Raw genomic sequence first — 22,532 nt, 5'->3', positions numbered from 1 at the left:
GAAAGCCGTATGTGTAGAAAAGGTCTGAGATACCGTTGGCAGTTTGATCTGTCTGTCTTTGGTTTGCAAAGGCTCATTTTGCAGACATGTGTTTTTGCTTAGAAATGCACAGAGGTGGATAAATGACTAGATCAGCATCCCCCGAGCCAGCTCCATTAACTTTCTTGGCATGATCTCACCAGTCAAGTCAACATGACTTAAGAGTTTATATAACATTTTATTAGGCTTTAATTCCATACTTTTCCTGAATTTCAATGTTCATCTGTCGGGTAGAAAATAAATGTTACTCATGACTCAAAGACTAAAGTTTTCTAACTTTAATTTGTTTTTAATTAATTTATTTGGTTAATTATAATTTTAAATAGGCAGGAGGGAGAGAGTTATGATTTCTGAAGGAAAAAATTGTGTGTATATATATACATATATATCAATATATCAAACTCCAGTGGAATCAGCCTTCTGAGAAAACTAAGTGGACAGAAGTCCAAAGTTCAATATAAAAAAGAAAGTAGAATCATTTTACTGTGATCACGAGTCATGTGACTCTCGTGATTATATTTGACTGGCTTTGTCTTCTGACTCCTAACCTCTTACTTTGTAATCTTTACCAGACTTTTAGTCACCATGTAGCTTAGCATTCTCTTTTTAAAAAAGTAAATAATACCACCAGAATTTAATTAATTGAAAATTTACTGTTTGTACAAAATCGTTAGACCAGTGGATCTCAACAAGGGACTATTTTGTTCCCTAGGGGACAATTAGTAATGTCAGGAGACATTTTTGGTTGTCATGACTGGCGTGGGGAGGGGCCGGGGGTTGCTGCTGGTGTCTAGTGGCTAGATGCAGACTGCAAGACCGAGAAAGCAGGAGATGAAGGATGCCCTGAAGATAAAGAGAATCTGCAGGCATCTTTCATCTCAGAGGGAAAAGAAGCTTCACATTCCTCCTGTTTCTCTGATGCAGACATTTTATTTTGCAGTTCGATATTGTCAATGCCTCCCCCAGTTGTAGAGAAGGCATGAAATTTGGGAAGGATGAGTTCAAGGTACAGATTTTGCACAGGCCGCCAAGTGGTTTTAGGCAAGGTCTCTAAGCTCACTGAAACTCAGCTTCCTTACTTATAAATGTGGCTGAAGATGCTGATGATGCCTGCTTATCTGATCTCACAGGATATTAAGAAAATTAAATGACATAATGCCTATCAGGGTGTATACAGAGGTGACCACCACCACCACCACCATCCAGGAGAACTAAGAGTGCCCATGTGGAGGCAACATAGTTTCCTTTTTCATTCATTCATTTTTTAATTTTATTTGAGGAAGATTAGCTCTGAGCTAACATCCACCACCAATCCTCCTCTTATTGCTGAGGAAGATTGGCCCTGAGTTCAAATCCATGCCCATCTTCCTCCACTTTATATGTGGTGTGGGATGCCTGCCACAGCATGGCTTAATAAGTGGTGCATAGGTCTGTGCCCAGGAACCGAACCTGAGAACACTGGGCCGCCAAAGGGGAGTGTGAGAACTTAACCGCTCCACCACTGAGCCAGCCCCCCCTTATTTTTCATTAATTTATTAGCAAATGTTTATTGTGCACTGGCTACATGCCAGGTGACCTGCTATGTTCTGGGGTTATAAATATGAGCATCCCTTTACTGCATCAGTTCCTACTCTCCATTATCTTATAATTGTTGGATAGAACAAAAGAAACAAATTCGGGGATAGAGGATATAGATGAGGTCTGGATTCCTCATTTCAGAGTCCTTTTATAACCAGCGACCCTCAGAGAAGGACACAAGTGAGATAGGAATGGCTGGAGACATGCATTGGGCTGGGTTGGGACACAGATTGCATCAATCAGTCCAAGTGTGGCCCAATCTGAGCCAGTCACAGGCTCATCCCTTTCTGGAAGCACCAGCAAGAAGCCATCATCTTACTCAGGATTATGGAGAATACTTCCACATGACAGCAAGATTCCCGGGGATTCAAATTTAATTCCCTTGAGGATTTGTAAATAGACTTCTGATTTTAAAGCCAAATTACACCCCGTCCTTTCCAACCTTCCCTCCAACACCCTGGAAGAATTACTCTGTCCCATCTCCCAGCACAGTCCCCGTCACAGTGCTTTGAACATGACTCCTCCCATTGTACCCAGTGTGTATGTGTGTGTGCATTTCTATATTTAATGTGTCTGTCTCCATTGCTAGATGGTGAAGCAGGGAATGAAAGGAAAGGAGCAAACACTGTTGGAGAAACAGCCTACTATATGCCAGGTGCCATCCCCATGTCAATGGTTCTCAACTTCAGAACCTTTTGGGAAGCTTTATGGAAATATGGAGGCTGCATAGCACAGTGGGTCAGAATGGACTGAATGGGGTTAAACCCCAGCTTCCACTTACTAGATATGGACCTTGGGCCAATTACTCAACCTCTCCATGCTACAGTTTCCTCATCTTTGTGGGGATGATAAAATTACTACCTCATAGGATTGTTGTGAGAATTAAACAAGATTAATTTATGCAACACACAACAGTGCCTGGAACCTAGAAAGTGTTTGCTGAGCTGCTATTACTCCTGCTGCTGCTACTATTTTTATCTTGTCATCATCACCCCTCTCATTACAGAGGCTCTTGGTACCAGCCCAAATGCATTCCGTCAGTTTCAAGGAAGTAGGGCCCAGGCATCAGTACTTTTTGAAATGCTCCACAAGGTTGAGAACCACTGACTTAGCATGCAATAGGCACTCCACAGTGATTGAAAATAAATGAATGATTGAATGAAGTGAAGACCACATGCCACTGAAGAGATACAGAGCAGAAAGCACATCAAGAGAGAATGAGAACCAGAAGGATCTGTAAGAAGTAAGTAAAAAGTCCAGCTCTGTAGGACATTAGCAGAAGAGGTCATGGAATCTTCTCTGAGAACTTTAATTAATGGGATAGATAACATTCATTCTTGGAAGCTGTCGATACGGATTTTATCCTTGAGCCAAAGGAAGCTCTGGGTGAACTCTTGGTCCCCTTCTAGCCTTTCAATTGTTTATTTCTCCCTTCTATAAAACACAGGTAGAGGGGGAGAAGGTAACTGACAGCTAGAGAAGTCTGGATTCATTCTATGGAAGTTCTCTTTGTGAATATTTTTCTGTTCACATTTCACCCTACAATAGTTTGGTTGCCCCCACTCAGGCCATTCCTCACTGCTGTGCCCATTCACTCAGAAAATACTCACTGGGCTCTGGCCCTTCACCACATCCCAGCTAGTCCGGGGAATTAGAATCTTATTGATCTTTGCCCCAAACCCAGCACAGACGATGCTGAGTAATCATTTACTGGAAGATGAAAATAACCCAAGCAAAGCTCAGTGCAAAGGCAGCTCAACCATAAGCATGAGACGTCGACTTCTGAACTCCCCATCCTCCCATCCCTGCTTTTCGTAAAGCCCACCACCTCTCACATAGTATCTTGCATAAATTAATAAGCAGTGAAAATATATCATCCAATCATGAAAAACGGTGAGGAAAATTTTAAATTACACTTTATGTTACACTGTTTTATTTTCCTTGAGTAAAAGGATGATTTGGAACATTATGATAACAAACAGCAAAGAGAACCCCTACCTGCAAGATCTGCTACTGACTTGCTGGAGCCTGGAAGAGAAATCAAACCACTCCACGCATACATTTCCTGGAGTCAAAGAATACAGAAAATAAGCCTTTTCTTCTAGGCAGCTGAAAGAACTTCCTTTTGTATACTTTGGTTCTCACAGTTTTCCTTAAAAGCATGTGTGATTCTTCTCACTAAGGCACAAGGGTGCTAAATGGTCTGCTCTAATGCGAATTACAAGTCAAAATGAAAGATGAATGCACTATCCTGACTTGGGTGGTATGCTGGTAAATGTTTAACAACTGGCTCTCTGGAAACACAAAAGCCCTGATTTGTAGTGCTCGTCAATTTCCGTGGTGTCAATACTCCCACCGTGGCTGATTTCAAGCTGTGAACTGGACATAACGGAGAAGAGAGTTGGGAAGAGAGGCTCACAATCAGCTGTCCCGAACTGTTGCCAGCTGGCCCAGAACACCACTGTCTAAGCTCCCAACCCAGCACCTCCTCACTCTCACAGATATGAGAGGGGGTGACTCTCACCTCCTCTGGACCACCTTCGTGACATGTACAGATATGGCTTTGGAAGCTATTCTATTACAAAGCATAGTGCATGTTTCCATGAAGCTCCTTGAAGGCAAGATGGAGGCCCTTTGTGTCACTGGTGTTTAGCACACTGTAGCTAGTCAATAAACTGCTGCTTCTAAGAAATATATACATGTATTTGCAACTTAAGATCCTTTAAAATAAAACTTACGAAGTCAGAAAAAAGTTCTCTTTATAATACCTGCTTAGACATGTTCTGATCCACCCTGTTTTTGTCCTGATATATGATCTAAACCTTCTAGACTGTCAGGTTGCTAAGAGTCAATCATCAGGTAATTCCAAGGAGTAAAATCTTTCCTCAAAGACCACACAATTTCCTGAGTGATAGCTATCACCTGGGAAAGCCAGTCCAAGCAGTGACCACCAGATGAATACAGACCAGTATGAGCTATTAACAATTTCTTCCCAGCACTCTTGGCAGACAGGTAGCATTGGAGGGACAAAGTGACATTAAGTTTTGATAAAAGGGGAGAGAAAATGAGAATTGGAAAAGATGTGGAACATAAGGGGCAGGGACAGGATGGCAGGGATAGTGGGATGTGTGAAGGAGTCAGGAACACGGCAATGAGGAGCTGGGTGGGAACCAAGACCCTCCCTGCTGATCTGAACTAGAAAGGAATTCTTGAGTTTCCATTTCATCTGTTACCAGTGAGTTTCTTATCAAGAAAGACCACCCAATACCTCATCACTTCCATAGCTGTGTTTTTTAAAAATCCCCACTATTCAAGTTCACATTCCTGGGATGTTAGTCCTTCCCACAAAGCATGGACAGCAGCCCGTATTTAATTCTCTTCTACCTCTTCCGGCCCTTCAAGGGCCATATAATAATGGAGGCAGAGCAGATACACACTTGTTATCTCTGCATGACTCCAGAAATTTCAGACTGCCTTCTCCACAGAGGCCCCCAATCTACTGTGCTGTGCCCCCCGAGTTCGGCAGTGAAAGTTAAAATAGCAGGAATGTCTTCATGAAAAGAATGCCCTAAAATAATCCACCTAACTCGAATAGGCTCTTCCTTTTTCCATTGCAACTAAGGAGCTAATGAAATAACCACATGGCAATGCGAGCAGGAGATGCCAGGATGCTACTCTGTGCGGACTGACCAAGCAACCAAAACAATGAGATCAAAAGGAGACTGGAAGTACGGGCATCAGGAATTGCTGAAGAGGCTGCTTTGGAAAGGACTGCTGTTTGCATATGCTTCCCTACCCTTTTCCCAGGGCATGGGTTTTGCCAACTTTCAACCCTGAGCCTCCAGAGGGAAGCCTCAGGGACATGGAGATTTGTGTGTGTGTGTGTGTGTGAGGAAGATTTGCCCTGAGGTCACTGTACCAATCTTCCTCTGCTTGGTATGTGGGACACCTCCACAGCATGGCTGATGAGTGGAGTAGGTCCACACCTGGGATCCAAACCTGTGAACCTGGGCTGCCAAAGCGCAGCACACGGAACTCTAACCACTCAGCCATGGGGAGTGTCCCTGGAGATTTTTACAGCATATTTCTGGCAGCTGGAAGACACAGAGGACTGGAGGCTGACCACGCCTGAGAAAGTTAGAGAGGATCAGGTATCAGAGTGTGGCCCTGAGAAAGGGTGGAGAAGACTGAACGCCTGCTGGGTGGCAGCCAGGAGAGGGCAGCTTGGTTGGGCTGGGCCTGTATCCTGGAGGCTGTGGGGACAAGTGCCATGTGGGTGCTTCCTGTGAGCCAGATGTGCAAAGAGAGAGTGGTGTGGATCCTACAGAGCTGTTCTGCAGGCATCGGCTAAATGCCAGGGCTTAGGACCAGATGCATTGACCTGGGTCAAGGGAACCTCAGGAGAGAGGGGCCAATGGGGAGCACACAGGAACCTCCAAGGGACCCCAGGCGAGAACAACTCTGCCTTCCTCATTGGCTAGACCTGTCCAGGGTCTCCTCTTTAAATCCTTGCCAGACCCAGACCCACCAAGGCACCCAGCCAAGTGTGAGCTGTCCCAGCACTCCAGCTCACTCCCCTGAGACCTGGAAAAAGAGCGAACCAGTAGCTGTACATTGGAGGAAGGGAGAAGGTGAGCGGGAGAGAGTAGAAAGCAGCACAGTGCTTTCCTTCCTCACTGCAGTCTTCCAGTTTGAATCAGTTCTGAGCTGCGAGGAGAGATGCTCTAACTCGAATTCAAGCTTAGGCTGTTACTTTAGTATTAGATATTCTAGTTACCAAATTGAGTCCATGTTTAAAACTTAAAGTGGTTGAATCCTACTTGAGAATGAGCAGAAAAGATGTGGCTAGTTTTCTCCAAGGACAGAGGGAGAAAAGTCCCTGTAGTGAGTTGAATAATATAGCCCCACCAAAGATACATCTGCCTGGAACCTGTACATGTGTCCTTATATGGAAGAAAGGGGAGTTTGCAGATGTAACTCAGTCAAGGATCTCAATACAAGATCACTTTGGATTAGGGTGGGCCCCAAATCCAACGACAAGTCCTTATAAGAGGGAAGAAGGGAAAATAGACAGAGACACAGAGAAAAAGCCATGTGAAGACAGAGGCAGAAAACTGAGGGATGTGCCTACAAGCCAAGGAATGCTGGCCGCCGTGTGAAGCTGGGAGAGGGGCATGGAACATTCTTGCTCAGAATCTCCCCAACCCTACAGGCACCTTGATCAGACCTGTGGCCTCAAGAAGTGTGAGAGTACATTTCCGTTGTTTTAAGGCACCGCATTTATGTTAATTTGTTATAGCAACCACAGGAAACAAATACAGCCCCACACTATTTAAAGAGATGATGGACAAACAAAATAAGGTCGTGCCGTATCATAAGCCACAGGACAAGCTCAGACCTTGCACAAGATGTGGATGTGATTTCTTTCCCTGTTCTGGCTCACATGAGGCAGTCAGTAACTCAGAGATGAAGCCATGCCAAGCCCGGAGGTGGCCCCAAGGTGCTGCTTGAGGCCTAACCAGAGAGCCAAGGGGCAATGCCTAGAAGACCAGGAAGCCTCATGCCTGAAGCTGCCCTCCCACCTGCGACCCCGCGGCAGGGGCGTGACTCCTCCCTGAGGCTCCTTTCCTGCCTCTGGAGGAGAGCAGGCTGCTGCCTGTGGACCCAATACAGAGGAAGGCAGTTTCCTGCCATGACAGCAGGCTGCCGCTGTGCTGTTCTCCAGCTCTTGCTTCCACTGTGCAGACCCAGGCCAAAGCTTGGGGTTCGTGCTGTCTCTGGCTTCACCTAGTATTAAGTAACAGTTTTATGGAGAGGAGCTCTTAGAAAGAAAATCCACAATATTTTGCAAAATCTAAGAAATGGAAAGACTTGGAGGTTTTCAAACAGTCACGAATTGGACACGTGCCAGTCCCAAAGCAGCGTGGCTATCTCCCCCCTTGATTTGATTTTGACAGAACAGGCAGGAGTTGTTTTCTGACAGAGCTTCATTGTGTTTTAAAAAATGGGAGGAAAAGGCAAGAAAGGCCCCTTATTCCATCCACATTGCTTGGCTACAGGACTTTCCTCTTGACTGGGGGCGGGAGGCTCGGGGTGGGCATATGCAGCAGGTCGCTAGTTAGTCCTCCGCACACTAAGTCTATCTCAGATTAAGACCCTCCTCCCAGGATGTCTGGGAACGTCAAAGTTCACTCAACCTCATTTTAATTCAGTTTGTAGAGGAGTAAAGTGATGCACAGACAGGGTGAGTGATTTGCCAAATGACACACAGAGACAGCGAGAGGACTTGTGTCACAGCCCAGAACTCTCCCATCTTTAGGCCTGGCCCTGCTGAGTGTTGTCAGGGTGACCTGGAACTAGTATCTCCCAGAGATGAGAAGACATTTTCATCGACCAGGAGGTCTCCCGACTTTGCTCCCCAGCAGTGGGAGGGGAAGGACAGTAGCGTTCCTTGAACCCCTGTACCGTGTGAGCCCTGCGCTACGCACTTTACTGGGGTATTCCACACTGCCCTCCTGACAAGCCCACAAGGTTACCATTCCCATTTTAGGGCTGAGGACACTGAGGTCCAGAGAGGAGGGACAATTTGTCTGGTTTCCAGCAGACCTGGGATGTTCTGATTCTCCATTCGGTGCTCTTTCTACTACACCCGCCGCGTCTGCCCCTGCAGCATGGGCAGGAGGCAGGAGCAAACAATAAACAACGGCTTGGGCAGCAGAGCAGGCTCGGCTCTAACTCGCACAACTCACAGAGGCTCACTTTCCCTCCTCTGGGAGGCTGACCCATGGGAGGCAAGTAAGTTTCTTCTTGGGGAGCAACTGTCGAGAGAGGGGCTGAGAAGAATTCAGAGGCCATGTTCAGGCCTGGAGAAAAAGGGTGCTGGGATCGATTAGTAGCGTCTGCCGGGCCGAGTTGAGGGAGTGGAGGTGACTGTCCTGCACACAGTTGTCCCTGGATGGGCCCCAGGCTCTGCATCCTGTGTGCACTTTTATGTTTCAGAAATACACTGCAGGTCACAGCATGCGTTTTAAGGCCAATCACCTTTGTCTCACTGTGGGTCTTTGCTGGCCTTTTGTACCATCTGGTGCTCATGCGGGATGATGGTCCAGAAAAGTGGTAGAGGAAAAGAGAAATTCAGTCCATCCCCACTGCTCATCCGTTCAGACCTTCAGGAAGATAAAGGCAGTGGTCGCCCTGGAGCCCAGGAAGGGACGTTTTTTCTCCCTTTGCTCCTCTAAGAGTTCCTGTGATTCCAGAACATTGGAATCTCATCATTCTCTGGCTTCTTGCCTTTCTTTACTTCTGTTTCTCTCCTCTTTACCCATCCTTAAAGGTCTTTGTGCTTCGCGGAACCTTTCAAGCCATCACAATATCGCTCTCCTCTGAAAGTTCTGCCCTATTCTTTGCATCTGACAACCCATCATATGCTACCATATGATATGTCTTGTGTTTGTGGTTATTTCAGGCTTCCTCCATATGGGTTTATGTAAATGATGTAGCAGAGGGAACTTTGTTCTCAGAAAGATTTGAGTCTGAATCTTGCCCTTTTTAATTGATGAGCTCTACTCCCAGGGGGTGTGTCTTGTAACCTCTGTGAGCCCACCTTCCTCACCTGTAATGGGGTGGCAATATATGCCACACTAGGTTCTGCAGGTGATTAAGCAAAACTATGATGCAACGAACCTCGCATATTGCCTAGCACAGAGTGGGTACTCAAAAGTGTTATTCGGAAACAGTGTTTGTGCATTAGAGGGTGATTTCATAACACTTTGAAAATTGCAAAAGTATGGTAATGAAAATCATTACAGGGCCAGATGCACATGGGAGATGAGCAGAAGAGTAACATGCTCAGGGCAAAGAAGATTCAACTCATTTAAGGGACTCATGAGATTGTGAAACCCATGAAGATTCATCATGTGCTGGGATGGAAAGGGCACAGAAAACCTGGGTTCCAGTTCTGGGATTTGGGGATAAGACTGGCAAAATGTTACACAATGTTTTCTTATTTAAGATTAACTTCAGTCCCTGGGAAATGGGGACAACCACACCTACCTCAGAGAGATTTCAACTAATTAAATGGCATAAATCACATTTAGTGTCTGGAATAGAGTAAGCGTTTCAGTAAATTAAATCTACAGGTGTTACTAATTTTTCACACTCTCTACCGAATGCTTGGCTTTGCAAAGTAAGCCTCGGTTTTCTCATCTTTAAGGTGATAAGCATAATATTTTTCCTATCTCATTCAAATGAGATATTTTGACATGCAAGTTTTGGGTAGAAATCAAATCCTGGAGAAATTTGAGCTAGAGTTATGAACTGTCTTCTCGTCCCTCTGGTTTAATGTAAACGCCTCTTCTCATAGTAGAATCATGGCTGGAATGTGTAAGAGACTGATCAATGGCCTTTGCTGAATGTTGAATGAACAATGAAGATGAACAGCTGCCATTTACCGAGTCCCTACTAGGAGCCTAGTACTGTCTTAAACACTGAGTGGTCACTCTCTCATTTAATCTCCCCACAGCCTGTGTGACCTGTGTAAGCAGCAGATGATATCTTTTAATCCCTGTCTTGCAGCTGATGAAATGATAATAGCACTCACTCTAGGCTAGATTCTGTGCTAAATATTTTACAGATATTAATTTACTCTACAGTTCTGTGGTACTGTGGTGACTCATGCACGGACCCTGGATTTGAATTCTGGCTCTTCCACCCCATCTTGGGCAAGTTACTCACTCTTTGGGCTTTAATTTCCTCATATGCAAAATAAGGATAATAATAGCACCTACTTTATAGGATTACTATGAAGATTAAATGAGTTAATACAAGTAAAGCTCTTAGGAAAACTCCTGGCATATAGTAAGTGCTCCATAAATGTTAGATATTACTAGAATTATTATCTCTCAATGAATAAAACATCAAATGAAAAAAATGATAAGTAAAGGACAAAGTACACGAATGCAAAAGATTCACAAGCAGGCTCTAAAATCTGCTTCAGAAGGAGCCTGGACACATCCTTCAGCTCCTGTCATCATGCATGGTTTGAATCAAAAGCGCTAGCTGGCCACTGTGTCACTGCGCCGGCCTGTAGCCTCCAAGTAAGTGCTTCCCAGCAGGAAGGGTGGGCATCCCGCCCACAGCAGTTCCCGCTCAGGTCAGACAGACTTCTCACTGAAACCCATCCCAGGTGCTAAGATGAGGGCAGGGACAGGCAGTGGCCTCAGGACCAGGGGGTGTTGGCAGATGTCGCTCTGGAGGAGAGGAGCACTGTGTGGCCAGCAGGCCCAGTGGCTGCCTCTCTGGGCTAGTCTTATCCCCTCCCAGGTCTTACCAGGTTCTCCAGCACACAAAGATGTGACTGCTTATCTCTCAGAAACCTTGGAAGCTTGTTGAGCTTCTCAGGGTTAAGTACACTCTATCATCGGTGACATGGACAGGAAGTAGACCAGATGCCACAATAAAGGACAGCGTGTGAGAACTGTTACAGCCAGAAGGGACATTAGAGATTTTCTCATATGAATGATTTCTATCAAAGAACGAGGAAAGTAATGTCCAGAGTGGTTAATTAACGTTCCCATGTCAGCGTCAGAGCTGGGACTCAAGCCCAGCCCAGTGGCTCCCTTGTTGAATCTCTATGTTGAACCCCAGTGGAACGGCCCACTTACCTTAACACTCTGTGCTTCTCCCATGGCCGTTTCACAGATGAGGAAGCTGAGATGCCAAAGGGTGAGAGTTCACCTGCCTGGCCTGAGGCACTTTGCAAAAGCTTGAAATAGGAGGGTATTCCACCCAGCATCTGTCTGACCCCAAAGCTAATGCCCTGAGCAACTACGTCAGTTGTTTCTTAAGCTGGGATTTGTGGAAGTGTTTCTGGGGTTTCAGGGTTTTCTTCAAGAGCATTTTACATGCTGTGTGGTTGTGTTTAGGATAATCTAAAATCATAACACAAGTGCTTTCCGGGTCATCCAGATGACCTATGAATAACAGGGCACTGAGATGTGGCTTCGGAGGCCGGGTGGATTGAGGGTTTATGGCGAATGGTTCCAAGAGTCTAGTTGACAGTGTTTAACTTTTAATGCAGAGTCCCTCAAACTGGATTTGGAGGGCCCACAAATTTCTTATGTAGGATCTGTGTCTTCAAATTAGAAAAATACTGCATGGGGCAGTATTGATCTCCCAAGTCAACGGGGGATCTTAAAACAGCAGTGGGCTGGGAAACCAAACAAGTCCAGCCTATGGGCCTTCCCTTGGGCACCTGGTCTGCACCTCCGTGCTCTGTCCAGGGATGGTTCTGAACCCCAGTTCCAGCTACACCCAGCCTCAAACCACTCATGCCCCTTAACTGGGCCTGGAGAAATCCTTTTGTTTCCCAACACTTGGACTTGAATTCTTATTGCACTTGGTTATGATTCAAGAACAATGACATTATCAGCAATCAGTATTCCTTGAGTGTTTTCTATGAATCTGATAAATGTTAAGTATTTTACATATATTAACCCATTTCATAATTATATAAGCCTATGGTTTATATATATATATATATATCAAGTTTACTTTACTGATGAAAAATTGAGGAACAAATAAATTAAGTAAGTTGTTCTGGGTCACACAAAGAATTCAAGATTTGAACCCAAGCAGATCCTTTTCTCTTTAACCGGAACAACAGGGTTTAGAACTCTCATCCCTTCAAGTTCGAGGTGTCCATGCTAAGCCCCGTTTATATGGAATTGACCTCCTTAAGGGAGGAAATAGAGATGAAGAGGCTACCGGGAGCCATGGCATCAGAAACTAGGTGCTTAGGAATGAGTCTGTGCTTAAATCATTCCCCTCTCACGTCAAAAGCAAAGTGGAAGGAAAAGCACATAGGACTGGAGAAGGAGCACCCCTGGGAATGGGGAGACCTGGATCTCTGCTTCTGCATCTACAGGTAACTAATATTCTGCTAGAAGCCTTGCAGCTGGAAAGGGTCTTAACAGACGGCCTTGTCCAACCCGCTCAGTTTATAAAGGAGGACACACTAAGATGCAGAAAAGGTGACTTGTTTAATGTTGCATGGCCATTTAGTGTGAGAGCCAGCCCTGAGACTGAGATGGTGGCCCAGCTCTTGCTTCACTACCTCTGGACTGGCTTCTGGGCATATTCCCTACAGCCCCATGGCTCCCTGGGATCCGTGAGACCCAAGCTAAGCATCCGTATGTACTATTTTCCCTCCTTCTCTCCTGATCATCATTGCAAGCACAGTCAGATATTGCCCATTGTGAGCCTGGATTCTTAAAAAAAAAAAAAGTTCTATACAAAAGACATTATGGATTGAAAGTTTGTGTCCCCTAAAATTCATATGTTGAAATTCTGACTCCCAGTGTCATGGTATAGGAGGTGGGGCTTTGAGGAGGTAATTCGATCATGAGGGTGGAGCCCTTATGAATGGGATTAGTGCCCTTCTCTCTTTCTGCCATGTGAGGATTCGGGAGAAAGTGGCCATTGGCAACTAGGAAAGGGGCTCTCACCAGACACCAAACCTGCCGGGGCCTTGATCTTGGACTTCCAGCCTCCAGAACTATGAGAAACAAATTTCTGTTGTGTACGCCACCCAGTCTACAGCACTTTGTTATAGCAGCCTGAACTAAGAGCAAAGGACACAGGGATTTAGTTCAGGTAATTCTCACTTGTGGTTACAAATGCTAAACCATTATAAGATGGCACAAAGAAAGAAATGATAGATAACATAGGATCAGAGAAGTTTAAAAATATTCTTTATGTGTAAGGAGCTTAGAACAGACCCTGGCACATAGCAGGTTACCAATGTAAGGTTAGTAATAATGATAATAATTATAATAGACATCATCATCACCATCACCACCATTACAATCTCCCATCCCAGATAAGAGTATCCTACATAATAGTATTTTTTCAAACATAGGTTGGGATCTATTAGGGTTCATGAAATCAAATTACTGGGTCAAGACCAGCAACTTGAAAAATGAAATGGAATAAAACAAAATGAAATAGAGTAAATTAGAAAGCTATCAAAATGTATTTCATATAGTAAAAGGATAATTTCATGAAAATTCACATACGTTTTTATATGGGTATTTGTGTACTGAGTCATGTGTAAAATATGTTTGTCACAGTGAATAATGGTCAAAATAGCTTGAAAAACACTGCTGAGCAGAACACTTGTGCAGGAAGACCCAGACCCTGGAAGGGCCTGACTACACTGTTCCCCTCCTGGACAGGGGTTTGCCCTGAGGGAACTCCTGCCCTTATCCGGCCTGAGCTCCACCCTCTGAAGCCAAACAGCTTGGAGTGAGTCCCTTTTCCTAGTGACAGCCCTTCAGGCCCTTCAAATTCTTCTCTCTCCCAAGCTAAGCACCCCCCCTTCTTTCATACTTCCTTCCTCTGATGGAATTTCTAGACCACCACTTCCCTGTGTGTGGTTTTTAACAACGCTTCAGCATATTTTTGCCAAGTACTTTCACAAATGAGAAGCATAACTACTATATTATTTCTGAGCCCCTACTACCTGCCAGACACTGCACTAACTGCTTTACCTGTTCTATTAGTCTACACCCTTTAGGGCAAGTGACACAAAGACAAATCAAAATGGCTTAAGCAAAGAAAATATTTGCTCACGTAACTGAAAACGCAAGGGATTCAGGAGCAGTTAGATCCAAATAAAGTCATTATAACTCTGTTTCCTTTGTTCCATGTCTCCTCTGCTTTGCTTTATGTTGACCTCCTGCACAGGCTGACTCTTCCCATATGGTGCCCCCAGCAGCTGAGACCGACAGCCTCGCTCCCCAACTTGAGTAGAAAAAGAGCTTTTCTTTCCCAGAGCTCCAGCTAAAGTCCTGGGTATGGTTCCCATGGGCCTTGCTCGGGTCACATGTTTATCCCTGTACCAGCAAATGGGGTCAGTTCCACAGAACTTCATAGGCTGAGCTTGGGCTTGGCTAGTACTCAGAGGAAAATTAAGAGGGAGGAAGTTCTCGCCAGAAAAGGGGAACAAACATAGAGCAAACTAAAGCCATCTACCAGGTCCTCACAATACTGTAAGCAAGATGCTATTCTTAGATGTGGAACTGAAGGTCAGAATGACATGTAATTTGACTAAGATCTCACGGCCAAGGGGTGACAGCGCTGGGACTCTAGCCCAGAATTCCCAGTTCTTGTTCTTTGCCCTCTATCATGCTTCTTTGACTGTGTTGACCTCCCGGTTCCAGCTTGGTCTGGCCTATGGACTACCACTTCCCATCTTCCCTACTCCCACTCTCAAATGTGCAGACAGAGTTGCAGTTGTCTTTGGAGGAGCCAGGCCGCATGGGTGGTTCATCCTACACTTTCATTCAATGAAAATCTGGACCCTAATTTTTAATCAAATTCTTCCAGCCTATACTCTGGTTGATTATTTTCTAAAAGAGAAATAGAGGAGTCTACATTTATCCTTTTGTAATTTAGAAGGCATTTTCACATATACTGATAAATATAGTGACATATTTGATCTTTACGTGAATCCACAAAGGAGCATTAATACTATTCTCTGTTTTACAGAAGACATATGCGAGACTCAGAAAGGTTAAGTGACTTGAGTGATTAGTCAAAGGTAGATAGACCTAATTAGTGACAGACCTAATTAATGACAGAGCCAGAATTCCAATCCAGCTATTCACATAATTTCTAATATTTAATACCCGCCATTGTCCTGGACCATAGAGATCTTTATGAATCTTCATTTTCCCCATCCACATTTCAGAGAGCCCACTTTCCCAGGTTTTTGTCATTACTAGTGTAATAACTCTGCCTTCTCTGTCTGGATCTAAATCAGAGGTCAGCAAACTATGGCCTGAGGTCCATCTCACTGGACTGGCCCATCGCCTGTTCTTATAAATAAAGTTTTATTAGAACATAGCCATGCACGTTCATTTAAGTATCTTTTATAGCTGCTTTCATGCTATAATGCTAGAGTTGAGTGGTTGTGACAGAAACCTAAAGGTCTGCAAAGCCTAAAATCTTTACTCTCTGGCTCTTTTTGCCAACTCATGATCTGAGTTATTGATAAAGAAGCTGAACTGGACCTAGCCAAAGATTTGCTCCGCCCTCTACCACTGGGAACCTTTGCCAGGTGGCCAGTGATCAGCACTCCTTCTAGTCAGTGTCTGTCCAGAGCCAGGACGAGGACAGTTTACTAATACAAGCCAGTCCGAGCACACTGGCAGCCCCACCCAGTGAAGGCAGCCCTGCTACTCCATTGACTGGTGCATCCTCCACTCAGAGAAGCCAGATGACCCTGAACCGCAGGTCCAAACGTCTGCCACATTCTTTTGCTTCAGAAGACATTTCTTTCCTCATTTCTGAAACTCTCTCTTCTTTCAGAGGCTGACTGCCATGCTTGTTCACACAACACTACTGTGCTCTGTGCTGGGCACTATCCAGAGTAGTTCTCAAGGGTGATGTCACAGCGCAGTGGCCTCACAGTGATCTGTGAAGCATCTACAATTAACCTACCACTAACAATAGTTCAAGTCCTGAAGTTTAGGACTAACTGACTATTAAACAAAAAACCAAAGCCAATTCAAGTTCACAGTGAAATGTGATATAATGCGTAGAAACAGCTGAAGACGGCAGACCCTGGATTAAATCAAGTGTGCCTTTGTTTAAGTCTCAGCTCTGCCACTTTCTCCCTGCACGGCCTTGGCAGATTTCTTAACTACCCTCTGCCACAATATCTTCACCTGTAAAATGGGGGTAATAAGAGGACTTACATGAAAGAGGGTTTTGTGGAGATTAAATTAGTTAAAATATGTCTCGCCCTGAAAGAGATGCTTGGCAGGCAGTAAGACTGTATGTAGATTAGCTTTTGTTATTGAAGAGTGTTTCTAATAGGCAATTGTATGCTAAGAGCTTAGCGTGGATTATCTTGAACCTGTACCCCTGCCACTGTCACCTGATTTACGGGACGCTTCCATTCGAGAAAGAAGGAATTAGTTACAGCTGGTGTGTGGGGAACTGTGCAGAACCCACAGCCTGTGTTATCTGTGCCATATTCAGAAATAGATCTTTAACTGGATGGTATCATTACTCAAATGCTTGGAAAAAATTATTTTTAAAATCGCACGTACACAGAAACAAGAGCTTAGAGCTTAAACCCAATTTTCTTAACTTCCTCTTAAGATTTTGGAGGAGGGCTTATTAAAATCATAGATAGACCCTTGGGAGTACATCAACCATGTGAACATCATCTGTCAAGTGTATCTTGGAAGGAAAATTCTTGCAAATCTCTATTCTGGGCTACTTAGAATCACACTTCTCTTTCGGTCCGTTATGAGTTTCTTCATCTGTAAAGAGCCAGGCTCCCAGGTTTATTGTGAGGGAGGAATGAGAAACTCCATGTAAAACTGGCTTCACACAGCCCCCAGATAATGACGCGCAGGCTACTCTCACCACCAGAAACCTCAGCTCACCTGCCATTGGCCCATCAGGTCTGGGGTTCCTCAGCCGTCAGAGTTCAAGCACATTCCAGTCTGGGGGTTCAGCCAATTCCCCAGAAAATGAAACAAATCTACAATTAGAACCCTGGGCTTAAGGTGTGCAAACGGATGAGCATTCCATGTCAACAATGTCTGGGAACTTGGATGGCCAGAATCCCAGACTCTTAGGAGTCACAAGGGGCCCAGTGGGTGAATCACGGAGTCCAGCCCCTCTCCCACTGCAAGCTGGGTTCATGCCACTGAGAACCACTCAAGAGTTTAGGGGATATGGCAAAGCACAAAGATGCTACCCCATCCCATAAACCATCTGTAGAGAGTTCCCCTGTGAGCAGTTAGGTGATTGGGACTATAATTAAAATATACAGGCTAGGTTCAAGAAGTAATAGTTGCTTTCTGCGCAAGATGAAAGTGGGCTGCAGCTGGCTTGCCATTGTTTTAATCATTCACCCTTTTCTTAGTGTCAGCAGGAAAAATGCTGCCTGGAGTCCAGTGGGATACAATTTCCAGAACTGTCTCCTGGCTCCCCGGCCAGATGCATGCAGAAGACCAAGACTCTAACAATAGAGCCCACCTGGTAGTAACAATGGCAGCCATGACCATTTACTGAGCACTTTCTAGGTGCCTTCAAGACGTTTCCTCATGCATTACTCGGAGCAACCTCTGGGAGGATGGTACCATTATCCTCCTGGCTTTTACAGCTGAGAAAACCAAGGCTCAGAAATATTAACCAACTAGCTTGAGGTCAAACAGCTTGTGAATGGCAGAAACATATTAGAAGCCAATTCAATTTGGATTCAGAGACTGCAAGCCTGACCCCTAACTCTAGTAACTCCCAGGTAAATGTTCTCTAATACTGACATTCTCTTGTTGACCAAGTCAGAGGAGGAGAACAGAAGGGAAGGAAGCCTGTGCACTGCTGCTAGTTCAGTAGAATTGTTTGAGCCAACGATGAGGCCGAGAGACTAAGCCCTAGGCTCACCACCAGAGAGGCAAGAGTTAATGCAATGGAAACTGTCCTTGTTTACTTGTGTTCTAGTTTCTTTTTTCAACTATACTACTGGGAAGGACTGCAACACTTTCCCGCTCCTTATTAAAAACAGAAAATCTGTTTAGGCAGCAGCTACAGCACAAAGGCAGATAGATATATTATAGGCAAACAGGAGCCCAGCTACAGGAAGGCCAACATCAACGGAGGCGAGGCTAGGCACCCGCCTGTCAAGAGGCCTGAGGATCTCTAATTAAACATCCTGCCGCACTCAGGGTCAGGAAAATAAGAAACAATAGTGATTCTCGTTCCTGACAGGAACAGGCAAACAACGATTCCTTCAAGGGGAAAGAGAACTGCTGCCTGCCTCGCTCCCTCCCACCCCTTCTTCCTTCTCTCTTTCCTTCCTTCTGCCCTTCCTCCCTCCCTCCCTCCCGTCCTTTCCCAATCATCATTGAAGATTCTAATTTGTGACCAAGGGGATTATGATTCTGAAGGAGGGTGTAATTACCACACTTTTCCTTTTCTGGAAAAAAGGCATGAATCTTCTTCATAGGAGATATTTTTGCCTAAAATCTGTAAACACAAAGTTTTTATTTGATGTGATCTGCCTATGACACCACTCTAGCATCTTATCTTTAGGGGTTTCTAGGCCCCCAGAGCATCAGCATGCACATATTCCACGGAGAGGCTGTACAGAAAATACTTGTGGATACTTAATAAATAATTGTTGAGAGAATAAATGAATATTAGAAGTAGGAGAGCTCCAAAATCAAGATTATTCCTGCCGCCCCAGTGTTTGATCTTGAAGCTGGGATTGCACATCACTTTTCAATAAGTAGCAATAGAAAAGGCTTGGGTCTCCTCACAATATGCCCTCTTGTCACATATGCCCTCTGTTTAAAAATAAAATTTAGCTACCTCTGAAAATTGTTCCAATCGCTTTTTGGAACCGTCAGAGTTTTGTAGAAGGTTTGGGGTTCCTTATGCTCCTGAATGTGCCATTTCCTTTTGCGGTTATTATAGTAAGTTACTCCTAGGGTGAGTTGCTTATTGTACGGGCACATTTGGCAATGTCTGGAGAGACTTTTGGTTGCCACACTGGTGGGGCATAATCGGCATCCAGTGGGTAGAGGGCAGGGATGCTGCTAAATATCCTATAATGCACAGGGCAACCCCCTACCCCTGTCCTGCAACATAGAATTATCCACCCCAGAATGCCAACAGTGCTGAGGCTGAGAAACTGGGTTACCCTGACAAGAGGTTCTTGTTGAAAGGAGGAGAATCATGAATATCAAAATGAGAACATTCCTCCCCCTTTGCGTTTCTTCCCCACTTTCTCAAGGCCCATTAAATTCCGTGGGATATCCGTGCCCAGAGCACAGCGAGAGCCCGTAGAGAAATTAGAGCAAAGATCAATAATAATAATAACAGTAACGACTCACATTTGTATATCGCTGTACTGTTTACCAAGTGTTCTCCATACATTAACTCTACTGGAGCGACGCTGGGGAAGGAAGTTGGAAAGATTGCCCTAAGAATATTTCCCATTTTATGCGTTTGCAGAATTAACGGTTTAAAACAAATTAGAAATAGATTAAACGAAGTACCTTTGGTCAAACAGAAAAGCAATTACATGATAGGAAATTGTAATAATCCATCACAGGCAGCTGCTTCCGAGTCCCAATGCTGGTTGCAGTTTCTGCCGGCGTCTGCTGCTTGAATGCACAACTACAGAGGGAGACTGCCCTTGGGCTTTGAGACACCAAAGATAAGAGCAGTCACTGTGGAGGAGATGATGGAAGACAGGACGCAAGTTTTCCAAGTGATAATTCAGGAGCATCTACCATTTGATGAGTTCCCATGCATTGGGCTGGACCAGGCCTTGGGTGACTGCTTACATACTATAAATTCATTGAGTGCCCTATTTTTACGAGGTAAGAATGTCACTCACCCATATTTGATGGATAAGGAAACTGAGAAGTTATACAATTGTCTCCAAGCACACAAGTAAGGGCAACTGATGAGCTAGGATTTGAACCCTGGTCTGTCGCCCAAAGCATACATGGTCTATTACATGGGTTGAGATCTGCAAATGCTTGGTACCTGGTGCACAGAAGGCACTGAATCAGTATTTGTTGTTAGCGTCATTCTCTTGGAGAAAATTCAAGAAGAGATAAAAATCTCACCTATTGACAGAGTGTGCGTGTATGTGCGCACACACACTTGTCACTTCTTTGGTAAACTCCTTGTCAATGGTAAAGGACTTACACATAGCTTCTGTTAGTATTCATCACTATGATACCAAAATATCTGGTTTATTAACTAGGAACCTGAAAATGAATTCCTCGGTTGTTCTCATGTTTGCATATATGGAAGCTGTGTGAACAATGCGGTATTCAAATTATAAACTTTTGTCTACAATTCTAAATATCGTCACTGAACTTCCTCTGTACCTCGGATGTACTTATGTTTTTTTAATTCTTTATTTTGAAATAATTGTAGGTTCATATGCAGTTGTAAGAAACAATACAGACAGATCTCTACTATTCTTCACTCAGTTTTCCCCAAAGGTATCATCCGGCATAACTCTAGCACAATATGACAGCCAAGGAATTATCATTGGCATTGATTCAGTAGCTCCATCTTATTCAGATCTCACCACTTTTGCACACACTCATACATGTATGCGTGTGTTTAGTTTTAGGCAATTTTATCACATGTGCACTCACTTTATTTGATGGCATGATAACCTTTTGTAACTTCAACATAAATCAAATAGTACAAAACAATGATGAGGCACATTTCTAATGCAGATAAAGTAGTTCAATTGATTCATTGAAGATACTCTCTGTGCAAGGGAGTTTTATAAGACAAAAATTACTAGACATGAAGAGAAAGGAAACATGGTCCCTGCTGTCATGGAACTTGTGGTGTCATGGGGAAGGCAGGAATGTAGATAATTATAGAACTGAAGGAGTGAAAAATGAAAGAAACCTTGCAATTAGTTTCAAAAATAATCAAGATGAATAAAATTATATATTTTGGTGGTTATTATATTGGCTTTGATCCCAAAGTCACTTAAACCCTTGACACTATGTCTTAATATATTAATAGAGCTCATGCAACATATGTTTAACATTTTAAAATATTAGCTCTAATGATCTATCAATATGGTGTCTGTGAATCTTTTCCGCTTGTAACAATTCAATTCAATACGTTGAAACAAAAATAAATCAACTCCAGATTTGATTTATTCATGCATAGATTCCCCTATTTCTTTATTATAAGATTATTTAGAATTCCAGAAAATACATATATCTATCTGTGCTTGATTAAACAAAGATGCTTGTCAGATGAAGAGGGAATATTTGGCATGTTGACAGGTGCTCTTTAAGTTTTTCTAAATAATAATAAGAAGAACAGTATTTCATACCCACATGAAAGCTTCTGTTGGGAGAAGCCGGAGGAAAAGTGTTTTATGACTGAGTAGCATCATGTCCGAGTACCTGACACACTGGGGGGACGTGTGTGTGAGGGCATAACGCAGTGTGTGTTTGTGTGTTAAATCACCTTACCTAGAACCGAATCTAAACACAATTTTTTCCTTGTTGCTAAATCTAGCCCACCTTCTCCTGGAGTGTGTTCTCAACTCAGTGTTCAAGAGTCATGTGAAAATCCTGGAAGATGTGGACGTAGGGGAACAAGAAGAGACTGCAGAGCATTTTGTCTCTCTCTCCACTACATCTTCATTATCGCTAGAGAGCGGAGAGCTGGGAAGGATCTGATGTGCGTGAAGGCAAAGCCTCCAGGCCAGGATCACAGTCACACTGGGGACCAAGCCCGGATCAAAGCAAGCGTTATCGTGTTCTGCTTTGTGCAAGGCACAGTAGCAGGTGCTGCTGGGGATTTCACAGAAGAGAAAAATCTATCAACTGCACACACTATTTATCACCTACTACATATACGACGCAGTGCTAAGTTTCAGAGACACAATCATCTCTACCTTTGAAAAGTATACAGTCTAGATAAGAAGGCAGAAATCAGAAGCATTTCAAGGGTGATATAAGAATGACATAACACTGATTTTAAAAAAAAGCATATGGTCTAAGCTATAAACACTATAAGAATAGAAAAAAGAAAGGAGGAACATGAGAGCCAAGTCAAGAAAGGATTCTTGGGAATGGTGAGTGTACATTTAGTGCTGAAGGTGAGAGGAGCCAGGAGCCAGAGGGAGAGGCCAGAACAGGCCCTGCCTTTCAGTGTTCGAGTCAGACAAGCTGAGATTTCTTTCTTGGTTTCTCACTTACTAGAGCAGTGATTTTGAGAAAGTTTCTTAAGCTCGCTGAGACTCAGTTTCAACTGTGAGTAGGGATAGAATCATACCTATATGCTAGAGTTGTGGTGAAGGTTGCATGTGTTAACAGCTGTGAAGCACTTAGCGT

At 44.0% G+C, this 22,532-nt stretch overlaps 1 protein-coding gene across 10 annotated transcripts in view; it reads right to left on the bottom strand.

Annotated features, from left to right (window-relative positions):
* The window catches only part of LDB2 (LIM domain binding 2), a 357,228-nt gene that overhangs the window by 127,334 nt on the left and 207,362 nt on the right, over positions 1 to 22,532 (bottom strand). The gene's annotated exons all lie outside the window — the stretch shown is intronic.

Source organism: Equus quagga, chromosome 3 (assembly GCF_021613505.1).
Source record: "Equus quagga isolate Etosha38 chromosome 3, UCLA_HA_Equagga_1.0, whole genome shotgun sequence".
In the NCBI taxonomy this organism is placed as follows: Eukaryota; Metazoa; Chordata; class Mammalia; order Perissodactyla; family Equidae; genus Equus; species Equus quagga.
The sequence above is the reverse complement of the archived record's forward strand: the minus strand, read 5'-3'. Positions and strand labels throughout refer to the sequence as shown.